Here is an 18,767-nt window from a genome sequence, read left to right as displayed (position 1 = left end):
GTGTGGAAAACAAATGCCTGGGCTGGCGCTGGGCTGAGCCAAACCCCTGTGGCGAGGAGTCGCTTTATTTCTGGTCCAAGCACAGAGTCCAGGAAGCCACATCTACTGACTTCTTTTTCATTTAAGATTCTACATTCATCAATATGCCTTGTTGAGAAAGCCTCCGTTAGAGATTTCCTATATTTGTTCTAAGAAAGAAGGGGAAAAACAGAAACACCGTCTCATCATTCCTACCTTGTTTCCCCGAAAATAAGACCTAACTGGAAAATGAGCCCTAGAATGATTTGTTAGGATGACATCCCCTGAACATAAGCTTTAATGCGCCTTTTGGAGGAAAAATTAATGTAAGACCCGGTCTTATTTTCAGGGAAACACGGTAGGAAAACAGCAATCGCCCAGCAAGAGACCAAAATAGGTGTTTGCTATCTCCTACTCTCTCCTTAAATTGCGTTTTATTAAAACAAACAAATAAATAAATAAATAAAAGCAGCTCCCCAAATTTAAATAGTGTTTGATTTTTATGTAGGTGCCAGATGACTCAAACTTCTTTTAGAATAAGGAAGTGAAGGAACCTATAAAAACACTGATAAGTATATAACCACAAACATTTCTTCCACCAACTTTAGTTCATTAAAAAAAGTTCAAAGGCTAAATATAGTTAAAGATGAAAAAACAGTTCCACAAAGACAAGTAAGATTGTCATATTAAAAGAAAAAAAAGCAGAAAACCAGAGCCACTTGAGCACATCTCAAATGCAGACCTTTACAAAACTGATCAAGACACAAACCTTTGCAAATATTTATATTCTAATTACAAGATGGCTGTTCCCAGACTGTAGAGTGATTATACAATGAGCTGGTCCTAAATTGGTCTCCTCTCATTTGCCCTAACCCAGAGTGGCTTCTTGAAAAAGACAAAACCTGACAGACCAGGGCAGTATGGCCAAGGAGCCCTGATTTATTTCAGCTTTGAAAATCCACTACACTACGATCCTCATTTCTGCAGGGAATGCAATCCACCCGGCTGGGCTTGCTGTCCTGAATCAAGCACACGTTTTTCTCATCTTGCAGAGCAATCTTGTGAATATAAACACAACCTGCATAGGCCTCTGGGCGAGAAAAGGGGGGCAAGTGGGGTCGTGCTGGGACAAGGAGTCACTCCTCGTGGTCTGGAGGCACCAGCTCACAGGAGGGGCCAGACAGGAAGGAGGCAGGGCCCTGGCCTTCAAGATGTCCAGTCAGAGAAGCTTTCCAAGCTGGCATCACAAGCAGAGATGGATCTGCTGCCCAGACAGCTAGGTCCTTAAACTGGTCCAAATCAAGGAGGGACTTGTGGTTTCTGGGGGATGACACAGGGGACCTGAAAGTGGAAAGTGGGGACAGAGTGCGGTGGAATTCCAGTCCCTTCACCCGGAGGGCTACAAACAGGGGAAGTAGATGATGGACGCCATCAAGATGTTCCCTCAAGGTCATCAGACATCACGCATCCTCTTCAGCTCTGCACTCCACCTCACCTTGCTCACAGGAGTAAGAGAAGACAGCACCTTGGCTTCCATTTGGGAAGCTGCCCAGACAGGCGAAGCTTTCACCTGGGGCACCTGACCTGAGAGCAGCCATAGACATGAAGCACCAATTGTGTCATTTTTTTTTGTAATAGTCTAGGTTTAGAGTGTATTTCATTTTATAAAGCCACCACAGATGGTGTGGGAAGGAGATCAAGTAATTCTGAATTTGCATTGCCTCCAACCATATCCTAATAAACATAAGAGGACCTTTACGTACAGGTGTCTTCTGACTAATGATAAAATAAATGTACACGTCATTATTCCACAGCCTACCAGAAACTCCTGAGGATTTAGAAAAAATGATTCAAGTGGAGTTTCCCTAGTATTCATTGGCCCAACCTACCTCTCCTGCCCTGGCTACTACTTTTCCATTTCTCTCACGAAGGCTGGCTGAATAAACGTCATCCAAGCCAGCAAAGAAGTGAAGGCAATGACATTTTTCATGGCACAGCCCAGGTCAGCATACCCTAGACTATTAAACTAGTTGCCATGTTGACAGGTATGATGTGTACCTGCTGGTTAGAACCTTCCACTCATTTCTGTTATGAGACACACAGCTATTTCCTATTCTGGGAAATGCTGGAGAGGCAAGGGAAAAGGATGAAAGGAAGATATTCATGACAAAACCTGGCAAAGGCTCTTTGAGGATCTACAGCTCTTTCTCTCAGGCAATAGCCAACAGTCCCTTCAAGATGAACTTTGAAATTGGGAGCAAATTTTGAAAAGAAGTCTAGTGTTACACTTTAAGTTTTAAAATATGTATGCCTTTTCTCTTAGCAAACCCTTTAACTTATCTCTCAAAAGACAATTGTAGTGGAGTACTGCGTCTGGCTGATTTCTAAGATGGCACCCAATGACCTCTGCCTCCTGGTATCTGTGGACCTTGAATAATCCTCTCCACCTGCGTGAGGGCTGGACGTAGTGACTTACTTCTAGTGAACAGAGTACAGCAAACAGGATTAGGTTATAAAAGACTGTGATTTCTGTCTTGATCACATACTGTTTCACTCGGATATAACCGGCTGCCATGTGTGAGCTCTCCTACAGAGAGGCTCAGGTAGCAAGGGACTGAAGGGGGCTTCCAGTCAACAGCCAGGGAGGAATAAAGGAACTTAGACCAACAGGTCACTAGGAACTGAACACGCCAACACTCACTGAGTAAGCGCAGAGCCTTCCCCAGTTGATCCTAGAGATGACTGCAGCCCCAGCCTATATCTGTCTGACAGCCTTATGTAGAAGGACCCTGAACTGGAGAACCCAGCTAAGCTCTGATTCCTGACCCAGAGAAACGGTGACATAACGCATGTTGTTATTTTTAAGTCACTAAGTTCTAGGGTATTTGGTTATGAAGTGAGACATAAATAATAAAGGCTTTCAAGTATCATTGTTTATAATTACACACAAAAAAGGGACAAAGCAAAAATCCATTGGGAGGGACTTAGTTCAATCAAGTGTGGCACATTCATACAAGAAATACTGGGCAGCCCTCAAAATACAATGAGGTTGGTGTATCTGGACTGACATAGAAAGAAATCCGTGAAAATGAAAAAGTTGCGAAACAATGTGAGACTTTTAAAACATTGCACATATCTAGATTTCCATTTCTGTAACTTCCAGTGTTCCCATATCAGAAAATAACAACTGTAGTTATCTAGTTGCTATAGGTAAACAAACAAACAAACAAAAAACAAAAAAAAAAGTAGAAAGAAGAAAGAAGAGAGAGATCATTCTTGACTCTCCTCTTTCCCTCAAACTGCTCACCCAATCCATCAGTAAACTATATACTTTACCTTCAAATTGCCAACATATCCCACACTTCTCACCACCTCGACAAATACTCCTTTCGTCCAAGCCACTGTCCTCTCTTTTTTGGGCAGCTGCAATGGACCTCACTCATTGCCCTGCTTCCATCTCTACAATCTATTTCCAGACAATAGCCAGACTGGTACTTCAGGTCAGTTCCTTCTCTAAACCCTGTAAGTCGTCCCATTACCGACAGAATACAAATCAAAGTTGCTATGTTGAATCACAAATCCATGATCTATAGATCTACCCCCTGGATACCTCTTTCTCCACAATTTTCCCTCTCTCTAATCTCTATCCACATTGGCCTCCTTGATGTTTCTCGAACACACCAAGTTCACTATCATTTGAGGGGTCTACTTTGCTAGGGCTGCCATAACAAAGTACCACAAGTTGGGTGGCTTAAATAACAGAGATTAATTGTGTCATAGTTTTGAAGGTTAGAAGACAGACATCAAGGTGTTGGCGGGGCAGTCGGCTCTAGGGAAGGATCTGTCCCATGCCTCTCTCCTTACTTGGTGTTTTGCTAGCAATCTTCAGTGTTCCTTGGCTTCCAGACACTTCATCCCAAAGATTGTGTTCTTGCCATGTGTGTGTCTGTGTCCAAACTTCCTCTTTTTATGAGGATACCAGTCTGCATGGATTAGTGTGATCTCAACTAATTATAACTGCAATGACTCTATTTCCCAATTAAGTCCCATTCTGAGGTACTGGTGCTTAGGACTTCTATATATGAATTTTGGGCGGATATACTTCCACCCATAACAAGAGGCTTTGCAATCACTCTTCCTTCTTCCTGGAAAGCTCTCTACCAAGTATGGTTGCCATCAAAATATACCTTGTGGCCATCCAAGGTAGCTAGTAGCATAATTGACCAGGAGTTATACCTGCTATGCTCTGAAATCTATCTCTGCATTTATGCTGAAGCCATGCCATCTCAAACCTACTCTAGTCAGTGACTAAGAATGACAGAGATACCAAGGCAAGCCTGTTCCTGGGAGATAAAAATTTTCCCTGACAGATGTCTTTGGCTCAAGGACTCTCCAACAGCCTTGTCAAATTCTCTTAGAACAGCACAGTGCTCTAGGAAGCTTCCAGTCAACCTTCCTTCCTCCCCTCTCTTCTTCACCTGGGGTCAGACTCATGTCACAATCTGATGATTCTCCCAGGCTCCCACCAGCTCCCATCCCATTTTCCCCAGGAGTCAGAGCAGAGCACGCAAAAGGGCCCTGTACTTGGTTGAATGCTCTCCTGTGTCCATCTTGACAAAAGGGACCCACATTTTCATTTTGTACCGGACACCAGTCTTGCTTACAGGGGTTGCCTTAGACTTTTCTTACATTGCTAATCCTGTCTGGGTGTCTGCTTCTTGGAGGACCCAGACTGACCCTGGATACCAACATGACTCTTCACCACATCATGTAAGCCTCTGGTCACCTCCTCAGAGAAGCTTCCTTTGCCATCCAAAATAAGGCGCACACACACACACACACACACACACACACACACACACACACACACCAGTCTCTTTCTCTCTCTCTCTCTCTCTCTCCCATTATCCTGCTTTAATGTTCTTCATAGCTCCATCTGATTTTACTGTATATTTTTATTTATTGTTTGTATTGTCTTCCCCTTGAGAATATAAACTATATAGAAACAAAGACTTTGTCTATTGTTGAACCCTAGCACCTATAACAAAGCCAGGTACACGACAGGTAGCCAATAAATACTTTGAGAACAAATTATTTTTAAAAAATTATATATATATTAAACTTACCCAGATCCTCCTTCAGTTCCAAACACATATAAAACATAATTCAATGTGACCGTCTTGAGAATGTACTTCACAGACCTATAAAATACAATCTTTGAAAAGTACAGGCCAGAAATGAATGGAGAATCCAAAGCCAAAGTAGTAGGCATGAGAAAATGCTGCATCACCAGAGGTGGTTGCATCTGAGGACAGCTGCTTAGGAGCCTAGGGCTGGGATCTTAATGACCAGGTGAGGACAGGTGACGTGGCCCTGGGCCCATGCAAGAAAGGAGATTGGAAATGATATAACTACATACAATTAGACTTCTTGAAAACCTCCCTCTACACGTAAATACAGTAGAAAAACTACCACTATTCCCCAGTAGCTCAGGAAGGAGACAAGTAAGTCTGTATTCTGACCCAGTTTCAGGGTGAAAAAAAAATGCATATAGTGAAAAAAACGAAACACCAAGCCTGTGCTATGCACAAGCATGTTGCCCAAATTCTCATTGTTTAGATTGTGAAAGAATCCTGAATTAATAAATCACCATAAAAAATGTTCCTTGGATCAGAGAAATCTCTGTAGAAGCAAACTCAAATTGCTCTGTAAAAATATTTTCATAACTCAGGACTCACAAGGCTCCCTCAGAATAAACAATTCCTGCTGAACAAATCAGACCTTTGTTAAATCAGACCAGTCAGAAGGTAATGGTTATTTATACACAGCAAGCAGGATTAGTACCCCAAGATCTAAGGGTAATAGAATATTCTGATAGCTCTAAAAACTAACTATGTTTAAAAGTATTTTTAAAATGAAATAACCAGCTTGTAAGACAAAAAATTGTCAGATTTGAAACAAAGAAGTAAATAGAATTCTAAAAAGTAAAACTACAATGTTAAGTTGTATTTTAGATACCGTTGAAAAGAGAATTAGTATCATGAAAGATGTGTCTGAAGAAATTACTCATACTGTAGCAGAGAGAGAAAAAAAACAGACAGAAAAATGGGAAAGAGAGGTTTTAAGATGCAGAAAGTAGATTGAGAAAATAAAATATATACTTAATTGGAGTTCCAGGAGTCGCAGATTGTGAAAGAGGCAATATTGAAATGACCATGGCTGAGAATTTAATAGAATTATAGTAATACCTGTGTTCTTCATTTGAAACATCACAAATCCCAAGCAAAAGAAACACATACGTACACACTCACACACACACGCGCACACACGCACGGACACATTGTGGTAAACTGCAGAACACCAGAGCCAAAGAGAAAGTCGTGAAAGCAACTAGAGAGAAAAAAATAGGTTACCCACCTAATAATGGCAATCTGATTAGCAGCAGACTTTTTTTTATCAATGACATGGAGGCCAGAAGACAATGGGATAACATGTTCAAAGGGGTAAAAAAAAAAGAACTATCAAACTAATATTCTATACCTAACTAAGTTACTGCTCAGAAAATGAATGTGAAATAAAGACACATTCATACAAAAAAAGAAGAGAATATCCAATTCATAAACACTCTTAGAAAAAAAATTTAGAAAAAAATAGTAAACAGTAATCATATATTTCAATATGAAGTAAATTAAACTAAAAAAAGTAAGATAAACAATGAAGAGCAAAGAAGGTAATAAACATGATAGCAAAACACCCTACGGTTTAAAAAAAAATTTTAAGATTAATGGTGGGAGGAGTTATAAACAACTTGGAACTAAACTATTAGAAATAATGTAGAATGGCAATTACCTTACAATATTCTAAGGTCCTTGTATTGTTTGGTAGAAGAATAGCAATTGTGAATATAAAACAAAATTTTAAAGCTAAGCATCCATATTGTAGTTTTAGGAGAAATAAGGAAGAAATAAAATATATAACTTCCAAAGTAGTAGTAGAAGAGGAAAAGGGAAAAAAGAACACTCAAAGGAGACATGCACAGACAAATAAATCCAGAAAGAACGTGTCACTAGCAGATTCTCACTAAAGGACATACTAAAGAATAGAGTTCAAGCAAAAGGAAATGGATCACAGATGTAAGACATATATGAGGAGATATAAGAAGGAATGCAAGGATATAAGACATGACAGTCTGAAATACAGGAAAAAATTAAGAGGACAGAAAGTGGTACATATTATATATAGGTAAATCAATGCAAGCATTGACTCTATAAAACAATAAAAGGAACAATGCCTTGTGGGATTTTAAAAAGAAAGAAATACATAGACTTAAAATACACAAAAAGACTAGATTTGGGGGGACATAAGCGGGAAGGGTGTTCAGAGGAAGGTGAAAATATTGATTACTTTAGAATTGGGTAAGTTAAAGATACATGCTGTGATTACTAGTTAACCACTCAAAGAATAAAACCAGGCAGTATAATTTTTGGAGTGGTACAGAAGAAAATGTGGAGTGAGACAAAACAAAACAAAACAAACAAACAAAAATACCATAAAACAATCAATCCAAAAGAATACAGGACTAGAAAGAATAAAACACAGAAATTGTGGGACAATGAGAAAGCACAAAAGATTCTGGCAGACAAGAATTAAAACCCATCAGTAATGACAAGTAAATCCACTGAATGCTCCAGCTAATAATAAAAGACGGTAACACACTCAATGCCTCCTGGACAGGCTAGGTCACATAAATGAGTAAACATCAAGTATCCGAAAGCAACAGCTCAAATGAAATGGTAACTGATGTTTCCTCAGAGTCAGGAGGACCAAAGAGTGGAGTGGGGCCTGGAGTGGGGTACGCTATGTCAAGAAAGCTGGAAATTCAGTGCTTTGTGGGAAATCTGATTTTTACACATAGGCTACTAATTTTTTAAAGAACACACACTGAAAAAATGCTATGAATCCAGTAGAGAGGAGGGAAAAAGAGAAAATGAAACAAAGAAGCAAAGAGCATGGTAAATAAAAGAAAAAAAGAACATCCCTTGCAAACCCTTGCAACATGAATGGAAGAGATGGCTTATACTAAAACACCAATGTGGTCCATACCCTATAATTTCCACCCTGTTCAAACCTTATCATTTGGCTGAAGAGACCTAACATTAAAGGATGGGGAAAACACTGAATAATCCAGACATAAAGTACATGGAACACCAGTGGTCACTCAAAACTCCAAATAATGTTTGGATGTTTGTTCCATCAGTTCTGCTTACACCAACCAAGTCTCTTCTGGGGCTTATCGGACACCTGGGTTTATCTAGCTGTTAATAAAAATAGTGACGTTACAAATGCCTGAAAGGAGGGAGCAAAGAAGGGAAAAGAAGAATCAATGTTTATTCACCTTCTGCTACTCTGAGTCTGTCATTTGAGCCAGTCTAGAATATCTTCCCCGTGGCCTATGAGGTAAGGTCCCACATGTGCATCGTGGCTTCTACGGTCTTTCAGACCTGGCCAAGCCCAGCCCCTGCCTCCACACCTCTTCCCAGGCTCGTGCCCCAGCCAGAATGCCTTCATCTTCCTTTCCACACTTTAAACCAAATCCACTCCCCAGTGAAGCATTCTCTAAAGGTTGCTTGAGGTTTCTGACGAAACCCCTGTATACGGAATGCACCAGATGGCTATTTTAGAACTCAGCTGGGCTCTGCAAAAATGTATATAATGAGACAAAGAAAATTGTGTGTATCATAATCCCAGAAGGCACAAGGAGTAAACAGATAGGCCGAATGGGGCCGCTCCTGGCTAGGAATGCAGCCATGGTGGGACTGACCCTTCCTACAAGGTCTTGCCTGCGGACAGGCCTCCTGCCTAAGCTGTCTCATCTACTGGAAAGCACAGCTACCATGCCTACGGTCAAATCTGTTTATGGGCTGCACATAAATCTTTGAAGGCTCATGATAGATAGTTGTTTCCAGAATACAAAGAGAAAAACAACAACAAAAAACACCAAATGTTTAAGTACACGTCTACAAGTACACGATGTTTCCTTCTTAATTGTTAAACCTAATATTCAACAATATGTTATTCTATAGGAACACAATTGGTAGGTTAAATTTTCTCACTTTATAAGAACTCACAACTATATAACGCCTTAGAAATCTGAGCCAATCAAAACTGAATGAGTTACTTATAGTCAATTTCAAAGGCCAAACTATAGAAATGCTTTTCATTTCCCGCAGCAAAAACTTAGATTTAACGTGGGGTGTGGGTGCGTGTTGACACGATCGATATAAGTGTGGGCAGAAGATCCGGGGCCTCAAAGTCATGAAGACCGGTCCCGTGTGCAGCTGGAGGAAAGAGACAGCTGGTAGAACATAAAGCAATGCAGGCGGATATGGTAGAGCTCAGTCACGGCTGATATGGTTCCTCCGCTGCTCCCACCTCTCATGAAATCATTAATGAACTACAGACCCAGGAAAATGCTGATTTCCACAGAATTTCTTGTAGAAAGGATAAGGCTAGGAATCCAGATTGGATTCTGAGTAGAAATAAATAAGGAGGGTGCACAATTCAGGAGCAGGGACAGAAAAGCAAAAGAAGGGGTGGGGGAAGGCAGGGGTGAAGGGGACAGAGAGCAAAAGAAGGGTCAGAGAAGCGGTGAGGGGCCATGATGAATTCACAGTACCAGGAATTAGGGTTCAGGCCAAGTTCTGTCTAAGTCTTTGGGGGGAAAGGCTGTCCCAAGTAAGAGATGTTACCTGCACTTCATAATGAATACTCTTCTGAAAACACACAACCTATCAAGATAATCTGGGTCTAAAGACAGGCTGCAAAGAGAAGTGATGGGGGGTCCTTCATAAGGGCTCCCCTTCAGAGAGTCCCACTCATTGGGAGAGAAGGGGGAAGGAAGGGCTAGTCAAAGCCTGCACAGACTCCTTGATCCAAAAGGTCTCCCCGGGTTGCAAAGGCAGTCTTCCGCTTACCAGGTGGGGGCTGAGAAGGTAGTCTCTGTACTTCCAGTTATAATGGACCACTATTAAAAACAAAATGAAGCAAAACAAAAACGCGGGTGGAGCAGGAAACCATAGGAAGTGCACATTTCTCCCTGAGCGAAGCTCATGGGTGGGGAGCGGTAGGCAGAGAACACACTGATGTCCATTATTTTGAGCTTATTTCTATTTTAAATAAAAACCGTAAAGAACTTGACAAATATTTGCTGTTAGCCTCAACGTTGGAGTCACTTCATCCATGTTAAAGGGCCACCATATAAGCTCCATGGGCAGCGGTGCCAGGACGATTCCCTTGTTTGTTCCAGACATTGTTCCTGCTGCATTTCAGGTCAGCTCACCTGGCTCACCTCCGGAGCCATGCACCTGCCCTGCATAAATCAACCCCTCAGCTCGCTCTCTCTCTCTCTTTCTCCCTCCCTCCCTCTCCCTCTCTCTCTGATCTAAGGATCCCATGCATCCTGGGCTTTTTCTGCAGGCACTCATATCCAGGCATCAGGCTCACCAGGGTACCAGCCAATAAACTATCTCCACACAGCCAGGTCCAAGTACCCACCTTGGATGGGCTAGCCTAGGACTCTGAGCCATAGTGACAGGAACCATGACACCTCAGTTAATGGAAACTTGACTCCTGGCCTTTAACTCTGACGACACATAAACCACCCTGGAAAACTGCACTTGCCACTACTATTTTTAAACAGACCACTCACCCAAGCTCTAGACCAGCTTTTTCCATTGCTAGGTGGACAGTTTCAGCAGCTATCTCTTTGGCATCCAGTCCACATATTGATAAAACATTAATAACAATAAAAGTCATATCAAATACCTCTACACAGATTTGTCACTTGCTTATTACTATTAACTATTGCTAACCATATAAGTGCAAATGCTCTGAGGTGATATTCAAGCCGCTACAATTAAAGCATCAAAACCTACATTTAATTTGTCCAACCACTATTTCTTGAGCACCTGCTATGTCAGGCTGGGTTTGCTGTGGTGAACAAAACATTCATGATTCTTATCTTAATGAGCTTAGAGTCTGGTGGGGGAGAAGCCATTCAACACACACACGATATACAGGAACAAATTGTGCTGTGTGCTAAGAATGAAAAGAACACTGCTACAAGAGAAGACAAGGGGGCAAGGGCTAGTTTAGATGGTGGCCCAGGAATGCTTCTTTGAGGAAGATACCTGTGCACAGAGACCAGAGGGACGCAGCACACCTTGCCAGAGCGGGAGGAGCTTCCAATGCATAAAGACGGGCAAGTGAGAACTGGAAAGTGAGAAAGCCTGAGCAGGGCACACCGAATTCATCTGTGACCCCTCACAACACAGCTGAAGCTTGCAGTTCCTAGGTCTTTCCTTCACCATCACTCTAGTTTTTTCAGATCCTTTTTTACATCATCTCAGGTCCCAGGAAGTATGCCGTATTCCACAGAACTATCTGCTGTCTCTGAGCCTCACACCTGCCCTCCTAGGCTCAGCTCTGTATTGTCCCTGAGACTGGAAGTCTATAAAGGATTTTCCCAAATTCCCTTACCAAGGGGTTTCCTATCATGCTGTAACCGTGAGAGGCAGAGAAGGGAGAGCAAGAGGCAGAATAAACACAAAATCGTCCTGCATTTAGCTCTTCCAGTGTGACAGTTGCTGTAGTAGCAGCCAGAGTACGTGACTCAGAACTCTTACCATACCACCTAACTCAGCTGGATATTCAGACCAGCAAATATCATAGTGAACTAACAATTTCTTACACAGAGATTCAGGATTGGCATCACATCTATGGAGGGTTCATGACACAACACTGAGTAGCACTGACTCAGTCACAGGGAAGATTTCTTTGCATAGCCAGCAGCACACAGCGACAGAGGTCCACACTTGGGGGAAGTGAGGCTTATTTACCTAATGTACATTTCCAGGCTGTCTGTGCCCACTTATCTCATGCCACGGCTGAAGGAAGGACTGGTATAAGGTTATAACCATCCCATGGCAGGGGCTCAGAATTGTTCCTACTTATTCTGGAAGGACGGGTAACTTGCACAGACTGAAAAAGCCAGACGTGATTTCAAATGATGCTGTCTGGTGTGTGGGGGGGGGGAGGGTTAGATAACTATGGTTCTCAGTCTCGTTTTGGAAAATTTCGATGTTGCCACCAGGTTTTCTATCCAGCCATTTTAGACTTGTTTTCCAGCTTTTCACCAGTGTTTCATATTCATACATACTCTTTGCCATAGCACAGCTTTTTGTTAAGAGTATTCCCTTTTACTTCTCCTGGTTCATCCTCCTCTTTCACTTTTGGTTTTCTTCCCTTGTCATTTAAGCTTTCTCAGCTAGAAATCCAACAGAAGCCTTTTGTGTGGGAATTCCCTCACTCCCAGGCAGTTCTGAAAGCAGCAGGTGCCTCTGCAAAGGCTTAGGTTGGACCTTAGACCGATACCCAGCAGCTGCTAATCCTGGGCGCTCACTCTTAAAAGCAGTAAAATGGACTTAAATCAAAAACAAGTGCAATGGGGATTAACTCCCTCATCTTGAACTCAAGCCACTCTTGCCTTGACAGTTTTCAAAATCACTAAGCTCATTTCTCTCGGCATGCGAAGAGAGAATTGGTGGTGTAGAGTGTGGTTTAAATAATTGGTGGTGTAGAGTGTGGTGTAGAGTGTGGAGGTGGGGAGGCATGGATTTCCCTAAGTGGGAGATGAATGCAAACTGTGGGTGGGAGTGAGGTGGAGATGAGGGTTGGAGGGTAGCTTGCAGGGTGCCAGAGCTGCAAGGAAAAGCACACAGAGGCCGCCAGGGAGTGAACCATCACATCAGATAAGAAAAAAATCTATTTCCTTTTTTGGAAACTGAGGAGTGAGTAACAGGGATAGAAAACCTACTTTGCATCAGGCAAGTTCTATGCCCTGCAGGGACAAAGATGACCGAGACACCAGTCCCTGCCACCAAGGTGCTCACGGTTTAGTGAGGGAGGTTTATAGACACACACACACACACACACACACACACACACACAAAACCACAATAATATATTAAAAGTATTATCTTGAGTGTTAGCAGAATTATGAGTCTGCTTAAAGAGGAAGAAGTAATTAATAATATTTAAGAGAGAGACTCCAGAAAAGCTTCCGATAGGAGATGAGATTTGAAGGTGGTCATTTAAAGATGAGCAGGAGTTTGTCTGGTGGGAGACACGAAAAGGCAGAAAGCACTTTATCTGTTGGGGAAGAAGCTGCTGTGGTTCAGGAATGAGAGGGAGGGGTGGGAAAGGACGTATACAGAGCTTACTTGACTTGCGCTAAGGTTCCCAAGTGAAATAGCTCCAAGGCCACCTAACCAGGTTTCTTGAGTGTCCTTCCAGTGCTTTTTGCACTAGACCACGATGCCTTTATTTCCAATGAAATAGAGCCACGTGAAACTAGAATCACTTTAAATAAATGCCATCAGATGCTGTGGGCACCATGGGAAGCTCAAGGTGATGCCAGATGGAAGAACAGAAAAGTGAAGGAGAAGGTAGATTGTAACAACAATGACAACAACCGGAACAAAAAGATTGTTTATCAAAGCCCCAAATAATACACCATAGAGCCTTTTTTTTGTCAATTTAGAAAAAAACGTATATCAAGGCAAAGGAAGACAATAATAATAGCGATAATAATTGCAACAAACGTTCCTAGTACTTTACACTTTTAAACTCCTCATATATATATACATATAATTTCATCACATGAATAAGATAATTCTATAGTATGGACAAAATTAACATGCAGTCCGTAACTAAAAAGTATGAGATATGTTATTTATACCTGTTCATTTGAGGCTACCTCTGCTGTCAAAATACAAAACTGACGCCTTCATGCTGAGGAATTTGGTGCCAATTCCATGTAAAGCAGAAAGTTAGAAAATGAGAAAACAGAAGTGTATTCATGCTGTTTATTAAGGAAGAAAATGTTTTTCTTTCAAATAATGGCATGGCTTTGAAATTATGCAAGAGAGTACAGCAACACCCATGGAGAAAACAGTGCAGCAAACTTTTAGGATATTTTAGGCCCCACGATAATTTTGCCAGAATAAGGCTTATTTTCTTCCCCAAAATAGTTGCTGTCAATCAGCTGCTTAGTTGTTGAGAGTGGGAAAAAAAAGATATATCAGAATCAACCATTCTTTTTCTATATTCCATATTGATAGATGATTCCTTAAAGGTCAATATACACATTTTAATATTTTATGAGCACCTTTTATTTGGCATCACCACCTGTATAAGTATATCTCAAACTCCAGTCTGAGATGCCTACATTGAAAACAGTCTTCTCATTCCCTCCCACAAGTCAAATTGAGAACCCTTTTAGTGAAGAAAAAAGAATTCTGTAAATGAGATTTGAGAGTAGAGGGAGGCATGTCCATGGCACATTAAAAGCAAATTGCAGAGTATTTTTTGTAAAACTGAAAACCCTGTATATGCACGTATCTATTTGTGTGTGTTTGCATGAGGAAGGAGAAAGGTGTGGAACAATAGAAGCCAGTCTGTGGAGGAAGTGGGAGGAAGGAAATGAGAAGGAAAATGAGGGCAGAGATTAACTTTTTCTCATATATCTTCATAATGTTCACACTTGTTACAACAATCATAAAATGTCACACTTTTCCCTTAATTGAACAGAAAAAAAACTGAAAAGAAAAACAGTTAAAAAAAAAAAAAAAACTTTAAAAAACTGATTCAAAAAGCATTCCCTGAGTTAAATATATCCAATAGCAAAGAAATGGTCTCTTAAGGCACAGGTATCTGGCACATAGTCTGCCAGCCAAATGCTGCCTAAATGACCCCTAAGGTGGGAGCTACCTGGACGATTTTCAGAAAAGTAATTCATCTCGTATCTAGCACTACAAATAAACAAACCAATGGCATTCAACCACTAACCAAAACGGTATCTGGAACTGACAGCTCCCAGGCATCATGCTAGCAAGTTTAGAGCAATTATGAATTTTCTCTGTGGCAGAAGAGAATTAACTCCAGTTTTAGACTGTTTGGGTTTAGTGTACTCAATTTCTAATACGAAATTGACAAACAAAGGGAACTAAGTATAAAGCAAGCTCTGAGGATGTGTCCCAGGACTGGGCGTCTGTGTGAATCCTGCAGTGGAAAGAGCGAGGCTCTGGAAAGGAGCAGTCCTGGGTTTACATTCTGGCTCAGCAATCCCTTGGCTACATAGCCTTGGATGAATCCGCCAGTCTCTGTGAGCCTCTGCTTTCTAACGTGCAAAACGGGGATAAGCGTTCCTTTCTTGCAGGTTGTAGAGAGAAATGAGTACGATCATATATTTAAGTCACTTAGCAGCCACACTGGCAGGCAACAGACACCCACGAAAGGGAGCTATTATTACTAAATTCTTCCAACGCCCATTGATCAAGAGTGGGCCCTCTCTGCTCATTCTCAAAGAATAGGCACTTGTAATGGTGCCCCTCCCCCACCCACATCTGAGGAATTTGAATCACAAAAGTTGGATCCTATGAAAAGGCAAGTTATGATTCTCCAGGCAGGTCTGGATGGGGTCTGAGACGCTGCATTTCTAACAAACTGCTAGTGATGCAGATTCTGCTGTCCTTCGTGCCTTAATAGGAGTAGCAAGGCTCTAGGGCAAAACAGTCATAAATTCAAATAAAATAAAGGAAGCTGAAGGAGACGGGATAGACTCTGAGGCAGCCTTACCGACTCCATCCCCATGCCTGAACACAGGGGGTGCGCTTCCACTGTAGCTCTCACCACACTCCCAGGATTCTCCTGTCTGCTCCACTGGGCTGCGGGCTCCCTGAGGAAGGAGCCCATCATCAGGGCCCCAAGACGCTGCTGCACGCAATTCAGTTATGAGTCAGTAAGTGGATCCTTCAATTCAACCATGAATGTGGTGAATAAATGACATTCAGGGAAATTGCTATTGGTTAATACGTCAACGTCCAAAGGGGTCTGAACTTCATATTTAACGACTAGGTGAACCTCACATATTATGAGTGTTGTTGGGATTGAGTACGTTATTGAGTTTGACATTCAGGCAAAAGAACCATCAAGAAAGATCAATCCTGGACATTCACTCTAAAAATATAAAGTTTCAAGAATTCCCTTTACTCTAACATGAAAAAGAAAGATCCAGAACTCCCTTTTCTCAAGTGAAGACTTCTGTCCTTGGGAATAGTAAGTATAGTTCCCAATATCTCAAAGGGACAACATCTCTTACAAAACAATCATGCTGGCAATATATTATTATAGTTAGCACAGATTCTCTTCTAAGGCCTGTAACAGCTTTAATCCTCAATGCTACTCCAGTTTATAGGTTTTCTGAGTAATTAAGAGTTGACAAACAAACAAACAAACAAAATACATTCATTGCTTTCATGACAAAATAGAGCAAGTTTTCCAGCTGGGCCTTCATGTCAGCATCAGCTTGTACCACTAAGTCATACAGTCTTTACATGGTTCAACTTACCACATGGACAAGTGGAGATTATGTTTGCCAGGTAAACTACAATAGCAAAATCTGGTTGTATTACTAGGAGTTAGAAACCTCGTTAAACTCAGGACCACTGAAAAGTTAACACCAGGAAGCTCTTGCTCAAATTAGACAACACCAGGAAGCCCTTGCTCAAATTCGATCTATTTATAACATGATTCCTTTCATCACAACCTCAAGTTCTTTTTCAGTTGGTCAGTGCAGGGCCAATCTTTGTGGATCCTTTGTTGCCAACTGGCACACTGTGTACATGGACAGTACAGTATCTATTTCTAAACCTTTCCAGATATGTTCAAAATGTTAGTTCTGAAGCCTAAATGTTCAAAAACATGGGTGTGGTTGGTTGTGGTTCATCTTCGCAGTGGAATAATAGGACTCTGATAAACATGGTGCATTACATTTATAATAGGGGACACTGTAATGAGGTGTTTTAAAATTCAGCTCTGATTTAATCAAGTCACCCCAGGTAATCACACATACTAACCTCTGTCAGCAAAGGAATCCACCTTTCTGAACTGAATCCTTCTCCTGAATAGCACAGAATCTCCCTTGGCTTCTGATGACTTTTAAAGCCATTCTTTAATTAATGCTTTCAGCACCCCTGTGGCCTCATTATGCTGCAGTTATTAAGCATTTTATTTCCTTAGTCCCAAAGGTTCTCAAAGCAAATACATGTTCCCCAGCAGACATTTATGTTTTCTTACAGAGAGATTGGTTTTCCATTCATGATATAAAACAAATGTTAATTAGAATGATGGTTAAGATGGCCCAGACTTTTTTCCAAACATTTTCATAGTTGGCAGCACTCCACTTTCTTCTCCCTATAAGCTAAGAAACTTAAATGGTTAGTCTTCTTCATGGGGTAAAAATATCTAGGCAAAAGCAGTCGAAGAATATTCAGAGCAGCTTCCCACAAAGACATTCTTTAAAAAGCTCCCTATTTGGGGCTCTCCTAAACATGTCATTGGGGGGGGCCAATTCCTACACCCTTTCTGAAAGTCACCATGAAGCTCAACTATACCTTTTAACTCACAGGTCACTTCTGGGAATTTTCCCAAATGAAAAATAATAGATGTGCACAAAGCTTAGATGTGCCAGCTTACGAATGTCTGTAGTACCACACTGTTTCTTGTTCAAAAAGATAGGAAAAACCTATCTTTCCAAAAATATATCAATAATGCAGTATCCATATAATGTAATTCTATAGAGACCTTTGAAAAGCTTTAATACAATATGTAAAGATATGAAAATCTTTATGATTTATTATTGCACATTGTGGGGACAAAGCCCCAAAAAGCAGTTTCCAGGCTCTCGGCCCCATGTGGAAAGGTGCTGGCTTGGGTAGTCGATGGCCGTCGGCTGTAGCCGGTTAGCCATTGGCCACTGATATAACTGCCATGGCTGCACTGGGGAGTAGGAGTCGGTCGGTTGGCAGAAAAGCGGACAGCAGGTCGCATGTCGTGTGAATCCAGCCTCCAGTGAGACTGTAGTGGTATGACTCCCCTACCTATGGCTCCATGGGTGTTCCTTTTTGCCCTCACCATGTCCTGTATGGGGAGCGGGAGCTGAGACACCGCAGGCTGCCCTGCACGACACACATAAACAAGTAAATAATGAAATAGCATGTCTAGAATTATCTCACTTTCCTAAAAAAAAAAAAAAAAAAAAAAAAAAAATTGACTGAAAAGAATTGAACTCAAAAGTGAACCATAATTATCTCTAGATGGTAGGATAGAGTGATTTTAAATGTACTTTCCTGGATTTTTGTATAATAGTTTTATATTTTGTATGCTAAATACGTTATTACTTTTGTAATCAGAATATAAAATGTTTTCCTCATATTTTCTCTTACCAGCATGATATAGTCTTCATATATGTAGAACTAATTACTTGATTAGTAGGAAATAAAATAAAAAAAGACTAGTGAACACAAAGTTAACTTACCATATAGATTCAGCATTAACTTCTTTAAACAAATTCCTCCTCCTAGTAGGAATTTCTCTACCAACTAGCACCAATTTCTACTAGCAGATCTTTTTTTCTGAAGCAGTTCAATGATTCTTAGAAAATTCACCTGAAAATCCAAGGAAGGCAAGGAAATACAACCTGCAAAGGAAGCTGGCCTTGGCGGTACAGAGAGGTGGAAACTATGAATATGAATGGATAGAGCTTCTGGACCACAGGATCAGGGAAGAGGGAAATGCTATTCAAAAGACAACTGCCAGCCCCATCCCCCAGGCTGTCACTCCCTGCGGCC

General features: G+C 41.3%; 1 protein-coding gene across 3 annotated transcripts in view; it reads right to left on the bottom strand.

Moving 5' to 3' along the window:
• Nucleotides 1-18,767, bottom strand: part of MOB3B (MOB kinase activator 3B) — a 179,330-nt gene that overhangs the window by 132,659 nt on the left and 27,904 nt on the right. Inside the window, exon 2 of one of the 3 annotated variants that reach the window (XM_081065240.1) lies at nucleotides 5,145-5,219. The exons of the other annotated variants lie outside the window; for them this stretch is intronic. The gene's annotated coding sequence lies outside the window, so the exon portion shown is untranslated. The remainder of the gene's footprint in view (nucleotides 1-5,144; nucleotides 5,220-18,767) is intronic. 3 annotated transcript variants of the gene reach the window in all.

This window comes from Rhinolophus hipposideros, assembly GCF_964194185.1.
Source record: "Rhinolophus hipposideros genome assembly, chromosome: 11".
Classification (NCBI taxonomy): domain Eukaryota; kingdom Metazoa; phylum Chordata; class Mammalia; order Chiroptera; family Rhinolophidae; genus Rhinolophus; species Rhinolophus hipposideros.
This window is presented reverse-complemented; position numbering and strand designations above follow the sequence as displayed.